Raw genomic sequence first — 23528 nt, 5'->3', positions numbered from 1 at the left:
TTTTTTCAGTTTAATTTTTTAATTTTTTTTTTCAAGGTTTAATTACAGCAGATGGGCTGGTTAGAGTATTTCAGAAACTGCTGATCTGTTGGGATATTCACGCACAACCATCTGTAGGGTTTACAGACAATGGTCCGAAAAAGAGAAAATATCCAGTGGCAGTTGTGTGGATGAAAATACTTTGTTGATGTGAGAGGTCAGAGGAGAATGGGCAGACTGGTTCCAGATGATAGAAAGGCAACAGTAACTCAAATAACCACTTGTTACAACCAAGGAATTCAGAATATCATGTCACAACATGTCTAACCTTGAAGAAGATCACGCCAGGTCTGGACTACAGTTCACACAGGCTCACAAAAATTGGACAATAGAAGATTGCAAAAATGTTGCCTGGTCTGATGGGTCTTGATTTCAGCTGCGACATTTGGATGGCAGGGTCAGAGTTTGGCATAAACAACATGTAAGCATGGATCCATCTGCCTTGTATCAACAGTTCAGGCTGGCAGGTGGTGGTGTAATGGTGTGAGGGATATTTTCTTGGCACACTTTGGGCACCTTAGTACAAACTAAGTACAAAGCTCATATGATCTCAAAGTGGTTTCTTGAACATGACAGAGAGTTCACTGTACTGGTCTCCACAATCACCAGATCTCAATCCAATAGAGCACACACATCTAGTTATTATCATATAGTTCACAATAGTCCTGTGGAGTACCAAATTTCTTTTTCTGTAAGCCTCTAGAGTCCAGGGTATAATTGGCGGTTTTTGACTACTTTCTATTTCATCTTAAAAATGGTTTACGTTGCCTTGTTTGATATCATTCTTTTCAGCACAACCTCACCTGTGTCATTTTACAATTATGTTTTCATTTTGACAAACTGTATTAACACATTGGACCTAAAACCACACTAAAACCATAAAATCAGAGTAGGAAAAAGTTAGATTTTCTACTATGAAAACCAAAAACATGTTTAATGAACAATTTTTAGAACTTAGAATGTAAAACTAAAGTGTAAATTTAAAAAGCTTATGAACAGATTTAGCAAACAACAAAGCTATTTACAACTATTTCCATTAAAATGCAGTAAATACATCATGCATTTTTGTACAACTATTTACAACTGTTGAAGGAGGGAATTTCTCCTCTCCTTCTGCCTAAGATCTTTATACCTATATAAAGGATAATCTAACTGTAAAGATCACTTGACAACTTCTCTTGTTTAGGTTATTTATTTGGCAAAATACTGTAGGTAGTGATTGATGATGAGACTTCAGCCTATCCACCTCAGGGTTAGAAAAAAACAAAAGCCCCCATCTAAGCAAACACAGTGGGATTGTTCTACCTAGACTCCACCCGTAAACATAGGAGGAGCGCTGCCTTTGGTGTATTCAGTGGCTCTAGCAGATTTCCAACCCTAATCTCATGAGCAAGCTGCAGCAAAGTAGAAAGCAACTCCTTATATGACATATAATAACATTTTTCCTGTTTCTCCCAGTGTTATACACAGGCCCAAGGTCTTTCTTAACCCCTTAAAACGCAAAACCACAAATCCCCCTCTTGGCGTGCCCCCTAAAATATCGTGTAATCTAAAAACCCTGTGTTAATATGGGTGTATGGATGCATTCAAAACTATATTTGTAACCTGGGCCTCCTTCAAGCGGTCACGTGAACGTGCAACCCCAGACACGTTGCCATCTCTCGGGTAGGCTCAGGTTGTGTGTGTGTGCAACATCTTTGGAAAGTTAACATGCACTATGTGTATATAAAATTAATATATGTATATCAAAAGACAAAGCCTAGAAGCGAGCAACAAAGCAAAATGCTATTCTGACATCGTAACATCAGTTATTGTAGACCCTGAGCTCACACTACACCATCCAGGTCAGGCACGTTGTCAGACTCCGCATCTAGATAGTGGAACGACCTCTGGACATCGGCACATCGGCTTAGATCTAGCAGAGGCACGCTCTCTTTGAGATTCATCTGATATGCTGCGGACGCTCCATTGGATTCCATGTTCCCCAAAGCCTTGTCAATACACCTTACAATGAGAGCCCTATTACATGGGATGCAACAACAACCACACAGAGCAAACACCACAAATGCAATAGCCAGCAAGGTAGCTACGCTAGCTGCTAAATTTCCCCCTTTTACCACAAAATTTGTCAAACAGGCCTGATAAGGGGTCGGTGACCCCGGAATGCTTTTTTTAGTTCAGTGGAGAGAGCTTTAGGACCTGTTTTGGTCAGGGACCAGTAATACTGGGGATGGATGTACAGCACACTCCAAACAGGACACCTTCCTTTTCAGCCAGGATCATATCGAGAACAACTCTATTTTGTTGTGCTGTAAGAGAGGTCACAGATAATTGACCACGTAAGCCTCAAACCCATCTCTTGTATAGTATGTAATCTCTGGATATTATGTAAATAATTTATTCTATCCACATTTTTGTTAGGGGTAATCCAGAGGAATATGGATTCCCACCCAGCTGCGATCTAATCAGCTAATTTATACTCATTCGGTACCCGCTAACATTGATCTTGTGATTTTCTTGTGAGTTTCTCGTTGTGCTCGAATTTTGGGTCCCCCTGTTGGAGTAATTACTTTGGGGGATACCTACAGCATCCTTCTCCTTAATCTGTGATCTCTCCTCTACATTCAGCCATAATAACGGCGTGACCATTATCAGGCTTATCACTGCCAAACAGGCCAGTGTATACCATGATCTGTAAGTCAACATCTTATTCTCTCTCTGTTCTTCTCCAATGTCCCTTAGGTGCTTTCTGATTTCTCTTAGGTTTCTCCCTGTAGATGGCTGTCCTTTTCTACAGTGTGTTTTGTGCCAATATTTACTTACCTTAGTCTGCTCCTCGTCCAGCCTGACCACCTCCTCGGCCTTGTCCACATTTAGGAGTAAGTGGTTTGCCTGGGACCACTCCACAAAATCCATGACCAGTGCCCTATACTTCACCTCCTGTCCATCTCCGATACACCCTACTACTGCAGAGAGTTCTCATCAGAGAACATCAGATTTGTCATCAGAGCTGTATTGGAAATAAGAGGTGTAAAAAGTGAACAGGAAAGGAGATCTGACGGTCCCCTGTGGTGCCCCTTCATTACTAATAACAGTATCTAACCGGGGGCCCCCCAGCCACACAAACTGAGGCCTGACAGACAAGTAATCAGCAATCCAGGAGACAGTGGAGGAGCTGACACCCATCCTGAGCAACTTCTCACTCATCAGAAAGGGCTAAATTGTGTTAAAAACGCTGGGCAAATCAATTAACATAATCTTCATAGTGCCCTTCCCACCATCCAGGTAAGAGTGAGCTCGCAGCAGCAGGTAGATAACAGCATCATCCACACCAACATGAGTCTGATACGCCAACTGAAGAGACGGGGCCACCAGGGGTCTCAGCTGAGCCAGGACAAGTCTCTACCCACATGATGTGTGACGTCAGCGCAACTGGTCTGAAGTAATTGAGGCCAGATGGGATGGGCTTCTTCGGCACTGGTATTAAGCAGGATGTTTTCTATAGTACCGGTATCCTCTCCAACTCCAGACTCAGGTTACACAAGAAGTGCAAGATACTAGTCAGATAGAAAGTGCAGGTCTTCAGGACCCGGGGGTTTACACAGTCCGGGCCTGTAGATTTGCCTTGCTTGGCTTTCTCCAGCTGTGCTCTCACCTGGCCAGGTGTCACAGTCATAGGAATGGTTTCTTCAGTGGGGGTGGGAATTGAAGAAGAAGTGATACACAGTAAGGGGTTAATGGTGAGTAGTGAATTGGCCATCTGGGGGAGTCTAAGGACAGGATTGGTGGGGGAGAAGAGCCAGCAGGGGTCCAGCACTGAATCTATTAAAAAGTACATTCAGTTCATTAGCTCTATCTAGGCCACTTTCCTGCTGCTTGGCTTTGGTGTCACAGCCAGTGATGAGCTTCATGCCTTTCCAGATGTCTGTGGTGTTGTTTTGCTGGAGCTTGGCCTACAGCTTCCTCCTGTAGGTTTCCTTACACTCCTTCAGTTTGACTTTGAGTTGCCCTTGAATCCTCTTCAACTAATCCCTATCTCCAGATCTGAAGGCCTGCTTCTTGTTTAGTAGATCCTTCAGCTGGCTGGTGATCCAGGGCTTGATGTTAGGGTAGCAGCGGACAGTCCTTGTAGGAATTACTGTATCTTCACAGAAGTTGATATATTCGGTGATACAGTCTGTCAAACTACCTATGTCTTTCCCATGGGGCTGGCAGAGCACATCCTAGTTGGTGGTTGCAAATCAGTGTCCAAGGTGTTATAATTTAAATCCCCAGAAATGATGACAAGAGCCTCCGGGTGTTTGGACTGTTGCCTAGCAACAGTGGCGTGGACCGCGTCACATGCGGATACGGACAGCAATAGCAGTTGCTCTCTTGAATACACCAACGGCTGGAACTGTAGCTTGTTACCGCATGGTTTGTGTGTACTGTGATGTCCTGTCCTCTTGTGATGTCAGCTGTCCCTTTTAGCGCTTTAGCTATAACAGATCGAGAGCTCTACAACAGACCACATGCCACAGCTCGGCCTCCACGGTGGTCATTGAGGCTGGCATTAACGACCTCAGGAGCCAGCAGTCGGAGGTCCTCAAGCAAGATTTTATTGAACTTAAGGACAACCTGCTGGAGACGGGGAAGCGGCTGATTATCTCCAGTCCGCTTCCCCCACCTCGTTACGGTGACGTCACCACCAGCCCGGTACATCCGCTCCACACCTTGCTGAAGGCCTATTGCATGATTAAACGTATACCCTTTATGGACAATTTTATCGTGTTTTTAAACAGGCCCAGCCTTTTTAAAGGGATGGCCTCCATCTCATTTTTTATGTAAAGCACTTTGGGTTGCTTTTAATTATGAAAAGTGCTATATAAAGTTTGAGTGTGAGTTTTGAGTAGTGCTATAATAGCATAACACTGTCCTCCCTTGAGGTCTGGGTTGCCAAATCGGGAGTGGAGAGCTTGCTAGCCTGTGCTAGCTGTTGTTTTAGGGCAATGACGGACCCCTCAGCTTCTTTAGTCCAGGCAAGATTGGCTTTTAGATGGCTATGTCCTGCATCGGTGATGAGCCTTCTTAAAGGGGACAAAGTTTCAGCGTACTCGGGTATGTAATTTTTACTGTAGTTAGCCATCCCTAAAAAGGCCATCATTTGTTGCACAGTAACAGGCTTTGTGTGTCATTCACACGATCTGGCCAGCTGAGAGGTATGGCATGCTATGTCCTGAGTTCTCAGCCCAAGAGACCGTTCACGTAAGGACATGGTCACGACACCAGAACTTATTTAGATCCTTGAGCAGCCTACTCTATCACCATTAGATTTCCGTCCACCTGCTGTTTCATCATTGTTGGGTTGGGTTTTAAGGGGTTAAGTAAGGCCTTCAGCCTGTGTATAACACTGGGAAAAATCAGGAAGAATGTTACTTCCATTATCTCACCATATAAGGAGTTGTTTTCTGCTTTGCTGCTGCTTGCACACAGACTAGGATACATCACACCCTAATATTTCATATGCTGGACACCAGATAAAGCTAATTGGCTACACATAGAAACTGACTGACACATGAGAGGCAGAGCTCCTCCCTTCTGGCGGAGTCTAGGTAGAACAAGGTCACTGTGCCTGCTTTTGTTTTTTTCTACCCTTAAGGTGGATTGACTGAAGTCTCAGTGCTGAAATCAGTACTTATTCTCTGTGTTCCAAATAAATAACCTAAACATGAGAAATTGTCGAGTTCTTTTCCAAAAGGTTTAAAGATCCTGGGCTGAAGGAAAGGAAAATATCCTCCTTTGACAGGGTGCTCTGTGGATCTCACTCACAACAGTAAAAACACAAAGACACCGTATCGATACCAACATAAACCCTGTGACCTCTTTTGTCTTTTCCTATTTCTGTAAATTCTTTTATTTCCTTCCCTACTTATTACTACTACTTATTTATACTTGTTTATTTTTTTATCAACTCAGAGGGCAGCTTTAACATTCAGATAATTAGGCCTCTGAACCCTTCTCTTTTACTAATCAACTCAGACATTCGGAGTGGTGGCTTTTATGTCAAAATACCCAGGCGATCTATAAGCCTGAGTATTTAGGCAAGGGACCTCTAAACCCAAACTCCTAGACTGGGGTTATTTTCAGGGGCTGATCAGACCCCTCTGGCCTTTAAACCAGTCAGTTGGGCCTCTTTTTTCGCAAAACACTTCTATTTTCTTATAGTCTGTAATGTTTTATTCTTCTCTTTAACTTCTTTTACGACAAATCCGTACGTATTCTCTGTGTTTTATTCTTACTAACAATACTAGTGTTGAATCTAACTCTCACAGCCATGAAATGTCTCGTAAGATATGCAGAAATTTAGTTAAGAAGTTTTCCGCTCACTTTTTTATTTAGTTGCGGCCGCTGGCTGTAACAGATGCTCCTCCAGTGTAACTATATTCCTTTCCAGGCATCCCGGACAAGTCCCCAGTTTGTTTAAGGAGGGAATTTCTCCTCTCCTTCACTCGATAACTTCTCTCATGTAGGTTATTCATTTGGCATGCAGAGAATAAGTTTTGATTCAGCACTGAAACTTCAGCCTATCCACCTTAGGGGTAGAAAAAACCAAAAGTCCCCATCTAAGCAAACACAGTGGCCTTGTTCTACCTAGGCTCCACCTGTAAACAACAGGAGAAGCACTGCCTTTCATGTATTCAGTGATTTTCCATGTGTAGCCGATTGGCTTTAGTTGATTTCCAACGTGTGAAATATCAGAGTGTGATGTACGCCAATCTCGTGAGCAAGCTGCAGCAAAGCAAAAAACAACTCCTTATATGGTGACACAGCAGAAGTAACATTCTCCCTGCCAACCATTGACAAAACTATCAGGTGTAACAATAAGTAAAACTATCTAAAAGTCCCAAATCTCTGGCTTCTGTCTCTTTGGCTGCAGTCACTCCATAGTCTTTTGTTTTCGTTGTTGTTGTTTGTCTTGCGAACATTTGAAGCTGGCTAGTGATCTGCACTTGGTAGCATTTTGCTTTACACGGTTCCTCCCGTCCACCAGACGCGCATCAGCAGTGTAAATTGTTTACATTAAGTCTAATAATATTTGTATTGGAATATCCACAATAAATAAATAAAACATAAAACACTCCTACTCCTAACTTATGCATAATTCAGTCTGTAAGTATTACCTGTAACAATAGTGTTCTGTTCTTTATCTTCACATATTATAATATAGCAATAATGCAGTTACTAGGCATGCTATAATTGAACTCTTGTTGTGTTCCTTGTATTGACTGTCACTGAGCACAAAAAACAGTCAGGTCCTGTTCCCCGACCTGAAAGCCCAGGGAAGCAACCCTTTTGTTCATGCTAAAAATTCCACTGCACAAACAAAGTGTGCTCCAACCAAAGCTTACTAAAAGAAACAAGCACCGAAGCATACCAAAAGAGAAAATTAAACGAGACGGACGAGCCCCCAATTTGCTACGACCGGCTTGTAAACCGCAACAAAACAGGAGATCTACCAAACTCAAATGCAAACAAATCAAAGTTTATCAGAGTAAATACTCGTATGGGATGTGAGAATCAGTATCAGGGGCGTAGGTGAGTGTGTGGGTGTAACGATCAATGTGTGTTGCATGTTGTTAGTGCAAAATAAGATAACACATAACAATACCAGCGCACTGGTATAGTGCTGAATGCGGAGAGTAGAGAAGAAAGAACTGACGTCTGGGAAGGCAGGGTTAAATAGGCCTGACTGGGAATGCTGGCCAGGTGCTCCCTGTCAGCCTAATGACGTGACTGCTTCAGACCTGCAACACACAAACACACCAACAGTGCACTGTACACAGAACGTGGCCTGACCACTTAAGATCCCCACTCTATATGCAAATCAACTCAAGCCTATATTGTGCGGTACAATACTGATACAACACAGTTGCTCAATACAGTCTCTTTCAGAACCATGAACAGCACTGTTTGCTGTAAGTGTGCATGATAAAACAATAGAAACATTAATAAAATGCTTGTCTGTAACAATTCTTTTGGTCATCGAAGTCATACATTGCAAGTTCTTATCTGTTTATTTATCTTCGCTCTGACATAATTTCTTTTTTTAGAACTGTACAAATTATAACTTGAAACCTGGAGACACGAAGTTACTGCTGTGCTTTTTTCAGACTTTTTAGCCAACTTCAATGCTAAAGCTTGTTAATCCTTGTTTTCGTTAATTCTTTTGTTGTGCGAGGAACACATATGCAAGAAAGGACCTCCTATTGCTATTTTGGACATATTGGTTCACTAGGATAATCAGACCACTTAAAGATCCACCTGATTCCGGCATACAGGCAGAAACTCAAACTCTGTAAATCTGTTGTGAGGACAACTAAGATGTGGACCAGTGAAGCTGTAGGGCATGCTTGGATTGTACTGACTGGGCCACTTTCAAGGTGGCAACAAACAGTTTGGATGAGTACACAGAAGCAGTGATGTCATACATCAACTCCTGCGAGGACTGCAGTATTCCAACAGACACCAGGGTGAGTTATAATAATGACAAACCCTGGTTCATAACCAAACTCAGGCACCTCAGGATGGAGGTTGAGGAGCTATTTAGTAGTGAAGACAGAGAGAAATTCAGAGTCAAAGTAAGTACAAAGCAGTGAGGGAAGCTAAACTACAATACTCAGAAAAACAGCAGAGCCTGTTTACAGCTAATGCCTCGAGCTCTGTCTAGAGGGACTTCAGGAACATCACAAACTACAAGCCCAAACCCCCCTACTATGTGGGCAACTCATGCCTGACCAACAACCTGAATGAATATTTCTGCCGCTTGACAGACAACAGGACATTGTGATGACCACCACTCCACATGATGACACCACTACCAGCACTGGTGTCTGTGAACCCTCACAGGCCCTCATGCTGGTGCCCCTTCCCTCCCTGACAACAACAATGGCCAAGGCTCCCTCACTCCTGTTGAACCCAGACCCTCCCTCCTGCTCCGTCTCACTTCTCATCATCCTGGAAAAAGATGTGAAGACTGTTTGCAAGTCAGAACCCCCAGAAAGGTGCTGGACCAGATTCTGTGTCTCCATCCAGCTGTCTCCATTGTAGATGGATATCTTCAGTATCTCACTGGAGTCATGTCTCATGCCAGCTTGCTTCAAGGCCTCCACCATTATCCCAGTCCCCAAAAAGCCAAGAACCACATACGTAATTGAAAACTACTATCACAACTAGAGATTGATGAAATAAAACAACAATGCTACAGCAAGGGGGAGTCATGACGACAGGACCATAGTCAGAGATTGGGTACCAACCCCCAGCAGATACCAACAGCCTCAGTACAATAGCTGCTGACCTGAGAAGGAAGATTGTGAGCCAGCAATGGTCCTGAAGCTGAGTTGTCAAGTACCTTCAGAAGATCTATCAGTGTATGTGAATGCTGCACTAATAAACATCCTTACGGGAGCCATCACTGAGATCAATAAGCTGGTACAAAGTACAGCAACAGTAATCCTAGAGATGCTTGGGTACAAGATGGGCTCAGGACATAACAGGCAGCAGAAGACATGGTTTGAGACCAAGATAAAGGCAACATGGAGAGAAGTTAGTCAGCTAGTGGAGCTGCAAAAAGCCAACATGGTGAATAGAACCAAAAAAGTACAAGAAGCTCTCCATACCTCAATCCCTCAAAACTACCAAACAGAGACTGACAGCTCTGGCCACCCAGGTGAAAAGATACACCAAGGAGGCAGAGGCCAGAGGACATTCTCCACTGAACCAGCCAAGATGTACTCTCAGTGGCAGAGAAATAACAATTGGTCAGACCCACCAAGAGCTGAGTTGGAAGAATACTGGAAGGACATAAGGGAAAGAGGGGCATCACACAACACCAGTACCCACTGGCTATGAACTGACCACAGCAACCTTACAGAACAAGAACCGGTAACCATCTCAATGGCAGACATCCAACATAGTGTCACAGATGAAGAACTGGACAGCACCCGGCCCTGATATGATCCATACGTGCTGGCCAAAGAAGCTAACAGCACTCCATGACCGCCTAGCAGCACAGATGGACCATCTGCTGAGGGACGGGACAAACCCACCCAGAATGGCAGGGTAGGGCAGGGCAGTCCTGATCCTGAAAGACCTCCAGAAGGGACATGTCTCATCTAACTACCAGTCAATAACCTCTGCACAACACAGAAGACCCTGTTAGGCATTATTGCGGCTAAGATGAGTAAGCATGTGGTTCAGTACATGAGCGGGGCTCAGAAGGGAATTGGCGATAACACTAGGGGAGTCAAGCACCAGCTACTGGTTGATAGAGCAGTTGCCCCAAGACTGTAGGAACAGACAGACCAATCTGGATTGACAACAAGAACACCTACGATTCAATGCCACGCACATGGAACCAATCTGTCTGTCGATCTCTCGCTCCATCCTATCCCAATCCACCCTTTTCTGTCTGAGAACCATGGCCTCAGACTTGGAGGTGCTGATCTTCATCCCAGCCTCTTCACACTTGGCTGCGAAGAGGTCGTAGTTTGATGACGGTAAGAGAACCACATCATCCACAAAAAGCAGGGACGAGATCCTCCAATCACCGATCGACACCCTCCACCACGCGACTGCACCTTAGAAATTCTGTCCATAAAAGTTATGAACAGAACCGGTGACAAAGGGCAACCCTGGCAGAGTCCATCCCAGTCTATCCAGAGCCTTAATATACCCAGGGCAGATCTCATCCTCTCCTGGAGCTCCGCTGCCGTGTAGTTGTTTCACCACCATCAATGACTTCTGCTCCAGAGATTGAACGGCGCAGCCCCAGGCCCTCAGGCTCTTTTTCCCCTAAGGAATACATGTTGGTGGGATTGAGGAGCTCCTCAAAGTATTCCTTCCACAACCAGACAATAGCCCCAGGGGATGTCAACAGCTCTCCCCTGAGGCACAGGACAGTTTGTCAGAACCTCTTTGGAGCCGACCGATAGTCTTGACAGGTTCTTCCGCCAGGCTTTCCCAGTAGACCCTCATTATTCATTTGGGCCTACCAAGTCTGCATGCCGTCTTTCCCTGCCATCTGATCCAACTCACCATCAGGTGGTAATCACTGCTCTGCTCCTCTCTTTCAATTCAGTTCATCACAGGACGATGGCAAGAAAAAGCTCCCTTTTAACAGGAAACCTTGAGCAGAACCCAGCTCATATGGAGGGACCCATCTACCAAAGGCCAACCGGTTAGAAACAGAGAAGAGAGAGAACCCAGGCCTGGGGCCGACAAACTGGAGACTGCAAAGACCTCAGAAAAGTTAGAGGATTATGATCTGTGAAGACCACTACAGTTGAAAAGCTGACATACACGCTGAAATGCTGCAAAGCTAGATCAAAGTTTTTTTTTTCCAATCACAGAATAATTCAGTTGATGTCTGTTGGACTTCCTGGAAAAAAAAAAAACAATGGTTTATCCACTCCAAGGTCATCAGCCTGCAATGGCACTGCGCCTGCGCCCACAGCACTTGCATCTACCTCCAATTTGAAAGCTCTGTCCCACTGTGGAGCAGCCACAACAGGAGCATTACAGATCAAGGCTTTAACATTTAACACAAGCTGACCGACACTCTGGAGACCAAACATATTTTACTTTGGATTTCAACAGATTTGATGATGGTCAAGGCGGTCATTCCAACTCTCTGAATAGATGACAATGTCATCCAGATACACTGAACAACCTTCCAGATCTCCAACTATTCATAAGTTGTTGAAAGGTCGCTGGTGCATTCCGCAAACCAAAAGGCATTACCGTACATGCATACAAAACTGTGAGTGTAAAAAACGCAGCAATCTCCCTCGCCCTCTCCGACCATGGGACCTGCCAATATCCTTTTAGTAGGTCAAACTTGCTAACATATTTAGCGGATCCCAACTGATCAATGCAATCCTGTATCCTAGGAATCGGAAACTAATCTGGCTTTGTCGCATGGTTAACCTTACGGAAGTCTGAGGAAAACCGCGGCATATTATCGGACTTAGGCACCAACAGACAAGGAGACGCCCAGTCAGAGGAAGACGGCTGTGCCATGCCATTGTCAAGCATATAGTTCACCTCAGCGTCAAGATACTTGCGCTTCTCTGGATGGACACAATAAAACCTCTGCTTAATAGGTTTACAATCCCCAGCATCTATATCATGTTCCACCAAATGTGTACAAGTAGGTGTATCACCAAAAAGACCTGGAAATCACTTCATCAAGTCAGTTAATTGACTGCGCCTTGACACATCCAAATGACACAGCAAACCATCCAGATTCTGCAAAGACTTAGAGTTCTTCAGACAACCACGCAGTACAGCCTCATCAGGACCCGGTAAATCATCTCCCTCCTGCCCTGCCACAGCCTGAGGAGACACTGTCGCTGACATGCAAACAGGATGGGCACAAGACACCTGCACTTTCTGCTTAGTTACCTGCGATGCACCAGTATAGTATGATTTTAATAAGTTGATATGACAGAGCTGAGCAGGTGACCTGTGATCAGGACTAGCTACCTATTAGGTTTGCTGGTTAGCTGACATGTATGGCATGATATTATATATTCAGCAACATGTCTCTTTAATCACGGTCAAACGAAATACCTCAGGATGAGGTCGTATGTTTTCCTGATGCTTGGATGACCAGACTCGTCGTGAAATAACACTGATAGTTGCTTTTACCTCACCAGAAGACCACACCATATCCAGCAAACTCTTGAGAGAACTGTCAGCACGCTGCTCTGACACCAACTCACTGTGAGAAACAGACCAAGGAGCATCAGAACATGTATCATGCTGCTGCGAAGTGTCATTCTTTTCAGTGAAATCTGTCTCAATCAAATGTGCACTTTCATTGTGCGCGTAACAGCACATGCCCTAAATACCTCAGGAAAATCCATTACAGCCCAATCCCGAGCACTGGTATAAAAGCACCTGTGTAGGACTCCTGTGAAAAAGGCAGAGCTGATTCTACAATGAATGAATCAAAAGCCGTTGTGTCACGCAATATCTTAATCTTTACTTTTTCATCACTTCCTACCAAGGAAACATACCTGACACTGAAAGGCAAATAAGACTCCAGATCTGGACTAACCACCTGCGGTTTTAACTCACTCCGTGTCTCCAACACCTGGTCCGGTACAGACCCAACACACATCGCCGGCTTGGGATTTACATCCGGTCCCATTTTACTCCTGGCTTTAAAAGCATAACTCTTTTCCAGTGTCCTCGCTTGTGACATTAATTACAAAGTTTGTCAGCCTCCCGAGAACCACACTCATTTGTCTGATCCATCCAAACATTTCTCACTGGGCTAATACTATGTCAGCCACCACCACGCACCCCTGGACACCAAGTATCCCCACCATGAGTTAACAGATAGTCATCGGCCAGTGCTGCAGCTCCAGCTTTCATCTTAAGCTTCCACACTGACAAACAGGTCCTGGCTAACCAACTACATAGTGATGGATAAAGAGTAGAAGAAGATGGTGGTGAGTGATGTGGCAATACCACCTGATGCCAACATTAGAAAGAAGGAACATGAAAAGGTTGAGAAGTACCAAGGGTTGAAAACGCAGCTGGAGCGGATGTGGAAGGTTAAGGCGAGCATGGTCCCCATGGTAGTAGGAGCACTCACAGCAGTTTCCTCAAACTGAGTGAGTGGCTCTAGTAGTTCCCAGGAACAACCTGATGCCCATACTACAGACACAGTGGGGAAATTAAAAAGAAAGAAAGAAAATGAGTACGTAAAATAATGGAGCCGGTGGCAGTGCAGAATCTGACTTGGTGCCAAAACATAAATCATCCTCCATTATTTGGAGGGGTTTTGGATTCAAAAAGAATTGTGTTAACCGGAGTGAGGTGTTGTGCAGGTTGTGCTTAGCAAAAATTAAGACGAAGCAAGATAGCACAACAAACATGTGAAACAACACCTGAAACAACACCATCGCATAATGCGTGTACGTGATTTATGTATTTGTAATTTATGTTAATGTTGATGACTGGCAGTGAGTTCTTAAAAAAACTGCACTTTCCACATTTTTTTGTATTATGATGTTTTTATTTTTCTGAAAAATGCTTGGTTTTTACCGAACCCATAGTCATATCGTATCAATATCGAGATATCTGGCATGAAAATCGAGATATGAAATTTTGTCCATATCGTTCAGCCCTACTTCATACTTGGTGAGCATCCTCTGAAAGATATCTCCCAAGTGGTGTTCCCAAGGAACTTTTAGCTCCAACATAACCACCTCATTGGTGAACTTGGACTAGAGAATAATATTAGTCTTAGGGTGGTAGTTGTAGTGTGGTTGGGGAACTTCTGTTGTCGTTTCAGGTCCACCAACAGCTGCCAGTCCCTTTTATGAGGCCTGGATGTCTGCAGATGTTGTTACTAATGTCTTTGCTTATTCTGTGGATTTAAACAAACCTGATGACTCTCTTGGAGGGGTGTGTGCTTAGTCCACTCAACTACTGCAGAGATGGCTTCACCTATTTTCTTAAGGCCCTGATCATATCCCCATCTGTGTCGTTCCTCTCCCATTGCCTTTAAGCAGCTGCTCAGGATGTGACTTTGACTTGACCAGTCCCATGAACACATGGATTTTGTCCTTCCATCATTCCTTCGTAGAGAGACTTGTGTGCAAGGGGTCATTGTCTTGTTGTATAACCCAGTTTCTATTAAGCCAAAACATAGAACTGCCTTTACATTGTTTGGAAACATTTCTCAGTGTATCTAATTTGACCTTGAAATTGAGCTGGTAAAATACTATTTAGAGGCTATTGAGCTGATGCATAGAAAAAAAAAACATCTGTCTGTAAATCTCGCCAGGAAAAAAAAAAAAATATATATATATATAAGTATCAGCGAAGACACCCATGTATTGGCCGATGACGATACCAGTAAAAATTTAGTATTATACTGGCCAATTAAATCTATTGGACTTAACACTGTTATTGGTTTCAAGTACAAATGCAACTTAACCTTGGAGAAATAAACATAGTGTACCAATATTATTACTATAGATGCTAAGCCATTTTTTTTCAAGCCACTGAGGTGTTATGCCAAGACTTAATGACTAAATCATCATAGAAATTTGGACCAGTATAACTGGAACATGCAATTACATACCAAAATGCACTAAATGTCCAAGACATGCTGCTTCAGTGCTCAAAAATGAGTTACAACCTGGGTGGAACACCTGACCCGGTAATGAATGGTTCCTATTTATAGCCAGACGCTTTCAATTAGACCTTATACAGAATACCTTCAAAAATATATGTATTATTCCACCTACACACTGGCCCATAATTTGCATTGGTGGGCAGTCACAACAATTCAATACAAAGAATATGAAGCCAATTATATACATTTGAACAGCATGCAAAAAAAAAATATATTTATCCATGTAGATTGACAGGATTTAGTCACACACCTCTTGAACTAAATAAAGCTTAGTCACAGGCCTCTGAATAAGGCTGTTTTTAGTCTGCAATTTGGCAGAACTCATTAGAGCCTTTTGGTCAGTAAAAATTTCCAGGATTTTATTACTTCAGGTTTTGTTAAGAGGCCTGGAACCACATGGGGTTGGAGACAATATCTCCAGAAACCAGTATCTGTTTCCTGTGGTTCCATCTTTGCCTTCCTTGGAACAATGACAGGTACACTCAGATCGATTGCTTTCAAAAAATCGCTCTTGTGCTCTAATGCAGAGCCTCTCATAGTTCCTTTGCTGCTTTAACAAAGTTGGTTCTCTCGTCTGACCTGATGTGTAGAACCTGTCCTCTCTACTGATGAACTCATACTCATTTATGCATGCATCAGTATCCAGTGAGCTTGCAACCTCCAAATGATTTACTCGACTTGCCAAGCAAATAAATCTCATCTCTTCTCATCTTCCATACTGCTTAATCTTCACTAGGGTCGCTGGGGTTACTGGAGCATATCCGAGCTGGCATCGGGCGAGAAGCGGGGTACACCCTGGACAGGTCACCAGCCTATCACAGGGCTAACACAGAGACAAACAAGCATTCACACGCACACCTAGGATCAATTTAGAGTCACCAATCAGCCTAACGAGCATGTCTTTGGAGGTGGGAGGAAGCTGGAGTACCTGGTGAGAACCAACATGGAGATAGAGAGAACATGCAAACTCCACCCAGAAAGGACTTGAACCCAGACCTTCTCACTGGGGAGGCATCAACGCTAACTACCAAGCTGCTGCCGCCCCAAGCAAGTAAATATCCCTCTATAATGATTGAAAGTTAGTCTGCCACAGGTCCAAAATAGTCCATTCGGACATTAGTAAAAGGAGGTAGATGTGGACTTATTGTTTGCTTTGGTAGATAAGTCATTTTTTCCTCTATTGTTCTTTCATTGTATCGTCTGCAGAAACTGTGTTTGGAGAATACCTTTTCTTGCTGCTGAGTCTGAATTGCTGATGGAATAGCTTCTCCTTTATACAAAGAATGTATTTTTTTGACCACTCTGACCCATCTGCTAATGAATGTGTTTTAGCATTCTGACAGCGGTTGTTCTGCCACAGGTGAGTGGGCTGCTATAATGGTTGAATATAAGAGTTTTAAGAGGCAGTAGTTCCACAGAACTGCATGAATAGTAATAGAGAGGAAATTCACAAGAACTTGGCGAAAAGAAATTAGAGGACAAGAGCTTGGTACATGAGAGAGGACATGTGCTCAGTGCATTGTGTCTCAGCAGCAGAGGCTTAGTGTACCATAAGAAAGGGATGGTTCAGGAAAGTCTTAAGCCTAATCTTAAAAGTAGAGAGGGTGCCTGCCTCCCAAACCCAAACTGGAAGCTGGTTCCTGGGAGAGGAGCCTGATAGCTGAGGGCTCTAAATCCATTGTACTTTTTGAAATTCTAGGAACCACAAGTAGGCCTGCACTTTGAGATTGAAGTGATCTGTTGGGATGATATGGTACAATGAGGTCTTTAAGATCGAATGGAGCTAGGCCTTAAAGAGTCTTGATTGTTAGAAGGAGGATTTTATATACTAAATTTTAAAGGGAGCCAATGAAGAGAAGCTAAAACTGGAGTATTATGGTCTCTTTGGTGTTGGTGTTTTGAATCCTTTGGAGGCTTGGTAAAGGGGGATATTAAATTAAAGCAAATTAATTAAAGCCCACCAAGGGTTTTCACAGTAGTACTGGAGGCCAAGATAATGCCATCCAAATAAAATAAGCGATTATATAATGAAAGCAGGTTTACCCTGGGCATGAGCATGGAGGAGATTCCAGGAGACAGCCAGTTACCCTAGGGGGGTCATAGAAATTCGTCAACCTATCTGTAGGACTACTAGTATCTTTTCCATTGCGCAAGGAGTAAGAGGATGAGCGCTCCGGTCTTCTGGTGTAAATGTCTCTGAGCAAACAATCAGAAACACACTTGAAGGTGGCCTGAAGGCCAGATATCCTCTCATAGACTCAGTGTCCATTGCCTGACAATGTGGAACTTGATTGACATTTGCCATAGAATAACAGCATTGGCAGGTCCTCCACTACTGTCTTGCACTTTTTACAAATGAGAGCAAGCTCCCTGGGAGCACGTGTGACAAATGTGAAAGGGTCTGGAGAAGCAATGGAGAACGTGATCCTAACGATATCATCGATGATTGGTTTTGGATCAGTAATGGCCTCGGGGGCCATAACCATGGAGCAATGCACAGATCTCTACAGGCTAGTAATGAGAGTATGCAGGCAGTTCCTGGATAATAAAGAAATTGACTTATGACCAACACTGACTCCCCTGGTGTCCAGCAATGCTCAGCAATGCCCTGGTCCAGATCTGAGACGAGATGTGCTGATGGGCTGATGTTGTCAGCTGTGTATACAAGGATGTGTAGAACATACAAACCATTCAGAGCTGGAAACCTGGAAGAATCCATAAGCACAATCGCTGCCTTTTCTCACTAAGTGGAAAAATCTTGTGTATAAAGGGAGGCTAAATACAAGTGTCTCTGTGTGTGGACAGTTGATGGATGGGTGGAAAAATTGTCATGAAACTACCACAGTGTGGCTGGTTGCACAGCCTTCCTATTTTTGGATTTTATTCAGTTAAATCCGACTACTGCTATCTTCAACAGCTTGTGAGCATGGCTGTAGGACGTATGCTGCTGTTCTTAGTGCAACAACACCTCCTATAGTTTTATGATCATTAAGATTAGGACTCTGTGTGTGTGTGTGTGTCTTTGTGTTCTTCATTTCTTCTTGGGGTTTTACATTTGTTCTATAACCACAGTAGGACCAGTCTCTATAGAAAATAAGCATTGGAACATTAAATTGAAAAGATGTATCTTAATAACTGTGCTCTCTAATTTATATTACACCCACATTATTTGTCTACTTGTAGTTGGATTTTGATACTCCTGCTGCTGAGGGCAGACGTAACTCGAAACTCACAATTGTAATTAAACATATTGCATACAGTTGTAACTGTCAGCATTGATGATTGGTTGCCCCAAAAGTCTGGTGGAGGATCAGTTGTACCATAGAATGTATTCTGATCTCATCGAGATGTTCACTAATTCATTAATTTGGTTTAGTAGCACTACACCTGTCTAACCTGTATTGGCCTTTAGCCTTTCATCTTCTGGTATTGATATACACGCTGTAGTAGAGAAGTAACGATATCTGTAAATAATGGAAAAGCAAAGGTATTATTATTCTCGTTGTTGTATAATTTATATTATTTAGTATTTGGCAAAGATTAGTCGTTCCTTTTTATGTCTTTTCCTCAGCAAAGGTGTCTTCCTTGGCCTTCGCCCATGAAGCCCTGTTTGGTTTAGAGTGTGGCATATGGTGCTTGTTGAAACCATTACCCCAGACTGTTCCAGGTTGGCCTTCAGGTCTGTGGATGTTTGACGTGGTGTTTTTTTCCACCATTCGCACCAATCTTCTTTGGTGCGAATCTCTCAGCAAATTTTCTCTTCCCCTCACGTCCAGGGAGGTTCTTGACAGTTCCATGCTTGGCAAACTTCTTAATAACATTATGCACTGTTGAAACAGGGATACCAAGGTCTTTAGAGATGGCCTTATACCCTTTGGAGGTATTGTGTTTGCTAAGTAAATAATAATAAATAAATCTGTAATGTTCACTATGTTGTGCTTAAAAGTATCTAAAATTGCTTTGTTGTTATATTGAAATTATTTTTTTACTTAACCTCATCTACAGTCATCATCTTTCCCAAACTTAAGCGGATAGTTAGATAAACAAGCAGGTACAGACTCAAAAGAGTTGAACAGATGACAAAATGATCACATGGCAAATTTTGGGATGTTTTGAAAGGTCATTACAGAAACTTTGTGTGGGTCAGTTTTTTAAAAATTAACAGCAGCAAGTATTGACTTTATATCCTGATTTATTTATTTATATGTATTTCTGTTACACTTTGTTGCAGCTAATTAACTATTGAAAATAATATTCCAGGTATGTAACCAAAATAACTGTCTGTATTTTTTTTATGTCTCTTTGTGTCCATTGTGTTTTTTTCTAGACAAGTAGAGCAAGACCAGTTACACAGAGATGTCAGACTCTTCGAGTTAGCAACATTTCTACTATGATGGGATTTTAAAGGAGGTGAGTAAGCACGGACCTTGGTGTTTACTATTGTCATTCTTTCATTCATTCATTATTATTGCATCTCTTTGTTAACCTATACAAAACAGTAAATAAAATATTTTATTTAATTTTATTTATGTTCAAATTTACTACATTTTTTAATCCAACCTACACACTGTGTTTAGGTCGAATTTGTTTTTCTTCAATTAAATGTATTTCTTATTTTTTCTAATTTTTTTCCACAATTCAGATTTAAAAAACAAACAAAAAAAAAGCTGGCCACTTGCAATCAGATAGCCCATATCGGATCTAATGTAAGGTCTGAACAGGTCCTTTGACAGGTGACCTTGTGATCTCCTTCAGAATTCTTTTGTTAGAAACCAGAACTCATGTTTCCTTCAAGTATTATGATTATCACACAACATGATTGAATAATTATTGTATTATACTCAGAACGATGTGATTACGTTTGGCTTCACCAGTAGTCACCAATAAAAGACACAAGACCTCAGAAATCAGGTCACCTATTGTGGTGAAATGTGCAAATGTAATTATGTAGTTGGAAATATGGACAGGCCAACAGCGTGAAGAGCAACAGCATGCAGGTCTGCAGGATACGTGTATGTGTGATGAAGGTGGTAGATGAGTTCCTCCCGACTCTGACTGACTCTGAAATCTGCCCAGCAGAGAGGAGTCCAGGCCTGGAATGTCCAGTACATTCACCAGGTGTTGGGACACTGCATTATTTAATGTCAAGTCCTCCTTTTCTGCGCTTCCTGTATTCATTCATTCAGTCCACTCTGTGAACAAAGCTGCAACGTAGCTCACGAGCAGTCTCTGGAATGTTTCTGTTTTGTAAGGTCTCCATGATGGTCATCACACCTGCTTGCTTGATAACAATTATTAAAATTAAACTCCTAAGCAACATCAAAACAATTAAAAAAAGATTGAACTCAGCATCACAAAAGTAAGAATTACTTGAAGTGCTATTGTTCTTCAGTAATCAAAGTTGGCACACAGTTGAAACATAAGAAGTTGTTGGGTTTGTCTGAATTTTTTTGTGTCAAAAAATGTGTTGGTTGAATCCTATAATAGCGTTTCTCATTGAAATAAGAAGAAAATTTCATATTGCATGCAGCATTTACTCAACTCGTGTACAGAGGTCTGACTGGTTCAAAAGCTACTACTGTCCCATATGTGACCCAGAGGAATGTTAAAGGATTAATTATTAAGGATTAATTTGATTTTGCAGATTGAACCATTTTTCTTTTTAATCAAAAGTGCCACAACGCAAGAAAGGGACACCAATTCCAGAAGGGAATGTTAGCAAGGTGGTCATCCACCACAATCCAACAAAACAGCTTCAAAGCTTTTTTTTTCAACTGTTCTGCCAACTTAATATTTATACTATGAATTATACAAGTTTTACTATTAATTGGTTATCAGATTCAACATGGATAATGGACAATATTCCACAGCCAATGGTGTCCCCTAGTTTGTGAAGAATATAACAGGAGAAGTTGAGTGTCAAAGATATGATTCACGCTTCTTTCACAGTCAACTGGTTGTTTCCGTCCCCATCTCTTTCACACATCCCACCAATGAGCTGTTCCTTTATCTCTGCATGTCTAATTGTAGGCTTAATAGGCATGCACAAACCAAGGATTTAATTTCTGCTGAAAAGAGAGCAGCTCTGCGCAGAAGAGATGCAGGTACTGTACTTCGAGGAACATGAAGAAGCAGATTAAGCCCACGCTCTTCTCTTCTCTTCTCTTCTCTTCTCTTCTCTTCTCTTCTCTTCTCTTCTCTTCTCTTCTCTTCTCTTCTCTTCTCTTCCCATTGCTTCGCTTCCCCTCCCCTTCCCCTTCTCCATCTCAAAACTGGTCTGAAGGCAGAGCTGAATCATAACAGTCAGTGGGCGAAAAGAAATAGAAGAAAAAAAACCTTTCCATGCAGACTGTGACGCACATCTCATTCGTTTGGGGTTGTACAGATGGGATATTAGGAGAAAAGTGAAGAGAGAAAGTATTGGAAGGGGACTAATAACATCCCTCTCCCTCTTTATGGCATTTGAATGGGTGTTTTTTTTGTTTGTCATCATCAATGCAATCCAGCTGGATGAAATCTTTTTTTTTTTTTTGTGAAAAATCTGTTCAGTCAGAAGCATTTTTTTTCTACACTAAGTTAGTAGCAAAAGCTCTATTGGCAATTCTCAATGAATGCAAGCAAAGGAATGAATTCACTCTCCATCAATATACACTATGTTCTTAATTTTAAAATAGTCGTAAACATACAGTACATGACCATGGAGTGGAAGCTATTAGTTCATATTTCATGTCTAACACAGCAACCCCTGTATCTCACAGTGAACAGATTTGATGCCTTTCTGTTGTTGGGTTAATTGATTATTGTAAATTGATTGTAGGTGTGCATGTGGATGTAAATGGTTGTTTTTTTAGTCCAGTGATAGACAGACATGGTAGGTATTGAACCAGTACAATCTAGCTACTTAACATATTTTCCCACAGACACTAACTTAAAATTGGATCACTTATTACCCTTTTTACTAGAGACTATCCTGCTATCACTCAAGTAATTCTTTTGGTGACTGTTATTTATACTCTAATCACAAAGTCTCTGGTGTCATTCCCCTCCTCTGCTAGCACATAGTCAAACATATCCAAACTCCATCAGGAAAGCCTTCCTGTTCATTACAAAAGTAGCTACTATTCAGAAATATGGCTTCACTTTATGTAATTGCTTTAAAATAACATAATTCTTTGCTCATAAAATGAATAACTACTACTTTCACTGAATGTGTGTGTTGTAGATGAACACACACACACACACACACACACACACACACACACACACACACACACACACACACACAAACCCATGACAAAGGTCATGGTGGGTGCCATGTCAGAGTTATTAGATTTGATCATCAGGACACAAGATAAACTTCGAGAAGTATGGGACAAGTGGGTATGTCTCCTGCCATCGATGTACAATCCAGGCACCTGGTTCTATTCAGAGATTGCTGCATATTCAAACAATAGAAGCCTAGTAAACCAGGGACAAATGGCATAACAATCTGGGTAGCATGTGGTGCCATCTATACCTAGAACATACAAATATATACAGGCAAATCTGCTGATGGACAAACAGAACACGTGGTTTTGATTTGATTTTAGGGGTATAAAAACTTGGAAGTGCAGTAGTTAAAACGAGTGAAACATGGAAGTGAATAATGCTCTATATTTTATAACCAGTCAACAGGCCAGGAAGGACAACAGGTGTCATTATTTGCCATTATGTGCCATTAAAATATATATAATGGATTCAAGACAGTATATTGACTAAACTAAAGACTTAGCAGTTTCTCATAATCCATGAGCCTATATTTTTCTAATCTTAGTAGAAAAACGGGTTACACAAAATAAGGTGATGCATTATATTTTAGGGTTTGTAAATAGCCAAACCAGACCGTGTCAGTTTTCAGGTCAAAAGTTGCATAGCTGATGGAACAAACATACGAAGGTTAATAGTGTGAATACAGAAGGTATAAGTATCTTCCATTTGAGAAAAAAATAAATAAAAATCTGGTCACTCATTCCTGTTTCAAACACTGCTGTGGTTACCATGGAGACACATCCTTACTGTCTTTGGTGATTTATAAGGCAAGGAAAAGGAGAGAGATAAGTCTCTCTCTCTCTCTCTCTCTCTCTATCCCACACACACATTACATGCCTCTTACCTTAGCCCTATCTACTATGAATCTAACCTATATCAAACCTAAACTAAACCAAAACATGCTTTAACCTTAAAACTGAATCACACATGTGCATGATTAAAAGTTAGAAGTTAATTAAAAAAAAAAAATCACTGTCAAATAAGAATG

The 23528-nt window shown here is 42.0% G+C and overlaps 1 protein-coding gene across 4 annotated transcripts in view; it reads left to right on the top strand.

Annotated features, from left to right (window-relative positions):
* Nucleotides 1-23528, top strand: part of dlgap1a (discs, large (Drosophila) homolog-associated protein 1a) — a 112499-nt gene that overhangs the window by 14905 nt on the left and 74066 nt on the right. For all 4 annotated transcript variants that reach the window (XM_047589741.1, XM_047589740.1, XM_047589739.1 and 1 more), the window contains exon 2: nt 19560-19642. The gene's annotated coding sequence lies outside the window, so the exon portion shown is untranslated. The remainder of the gene's footprint in view (nt 1-19559; nt 19643-23528) is intronic.

The sequence above is a fragment of the Mugil cephalus genome, chromosome 7, assembly GCF_022458985.1.
Source record: "Mugil cephalus isolate CIBA_MC_2020 chromosome 7, CIBA_Mcephalus_1.1, whole genome shotgun sequence".
Classification (NCBI taxonomy): domain Eukaryota; kingdom Metazoa; phylum Chordata; class Actinopteri; order Mugiliformes; family Mugilidae; genus Mugil; species Mugil cephalus.
Note: the sequence above shows the minus strand (reverse complement) of the source record. Positions and strands in the feature narration are given on the sequence as shown.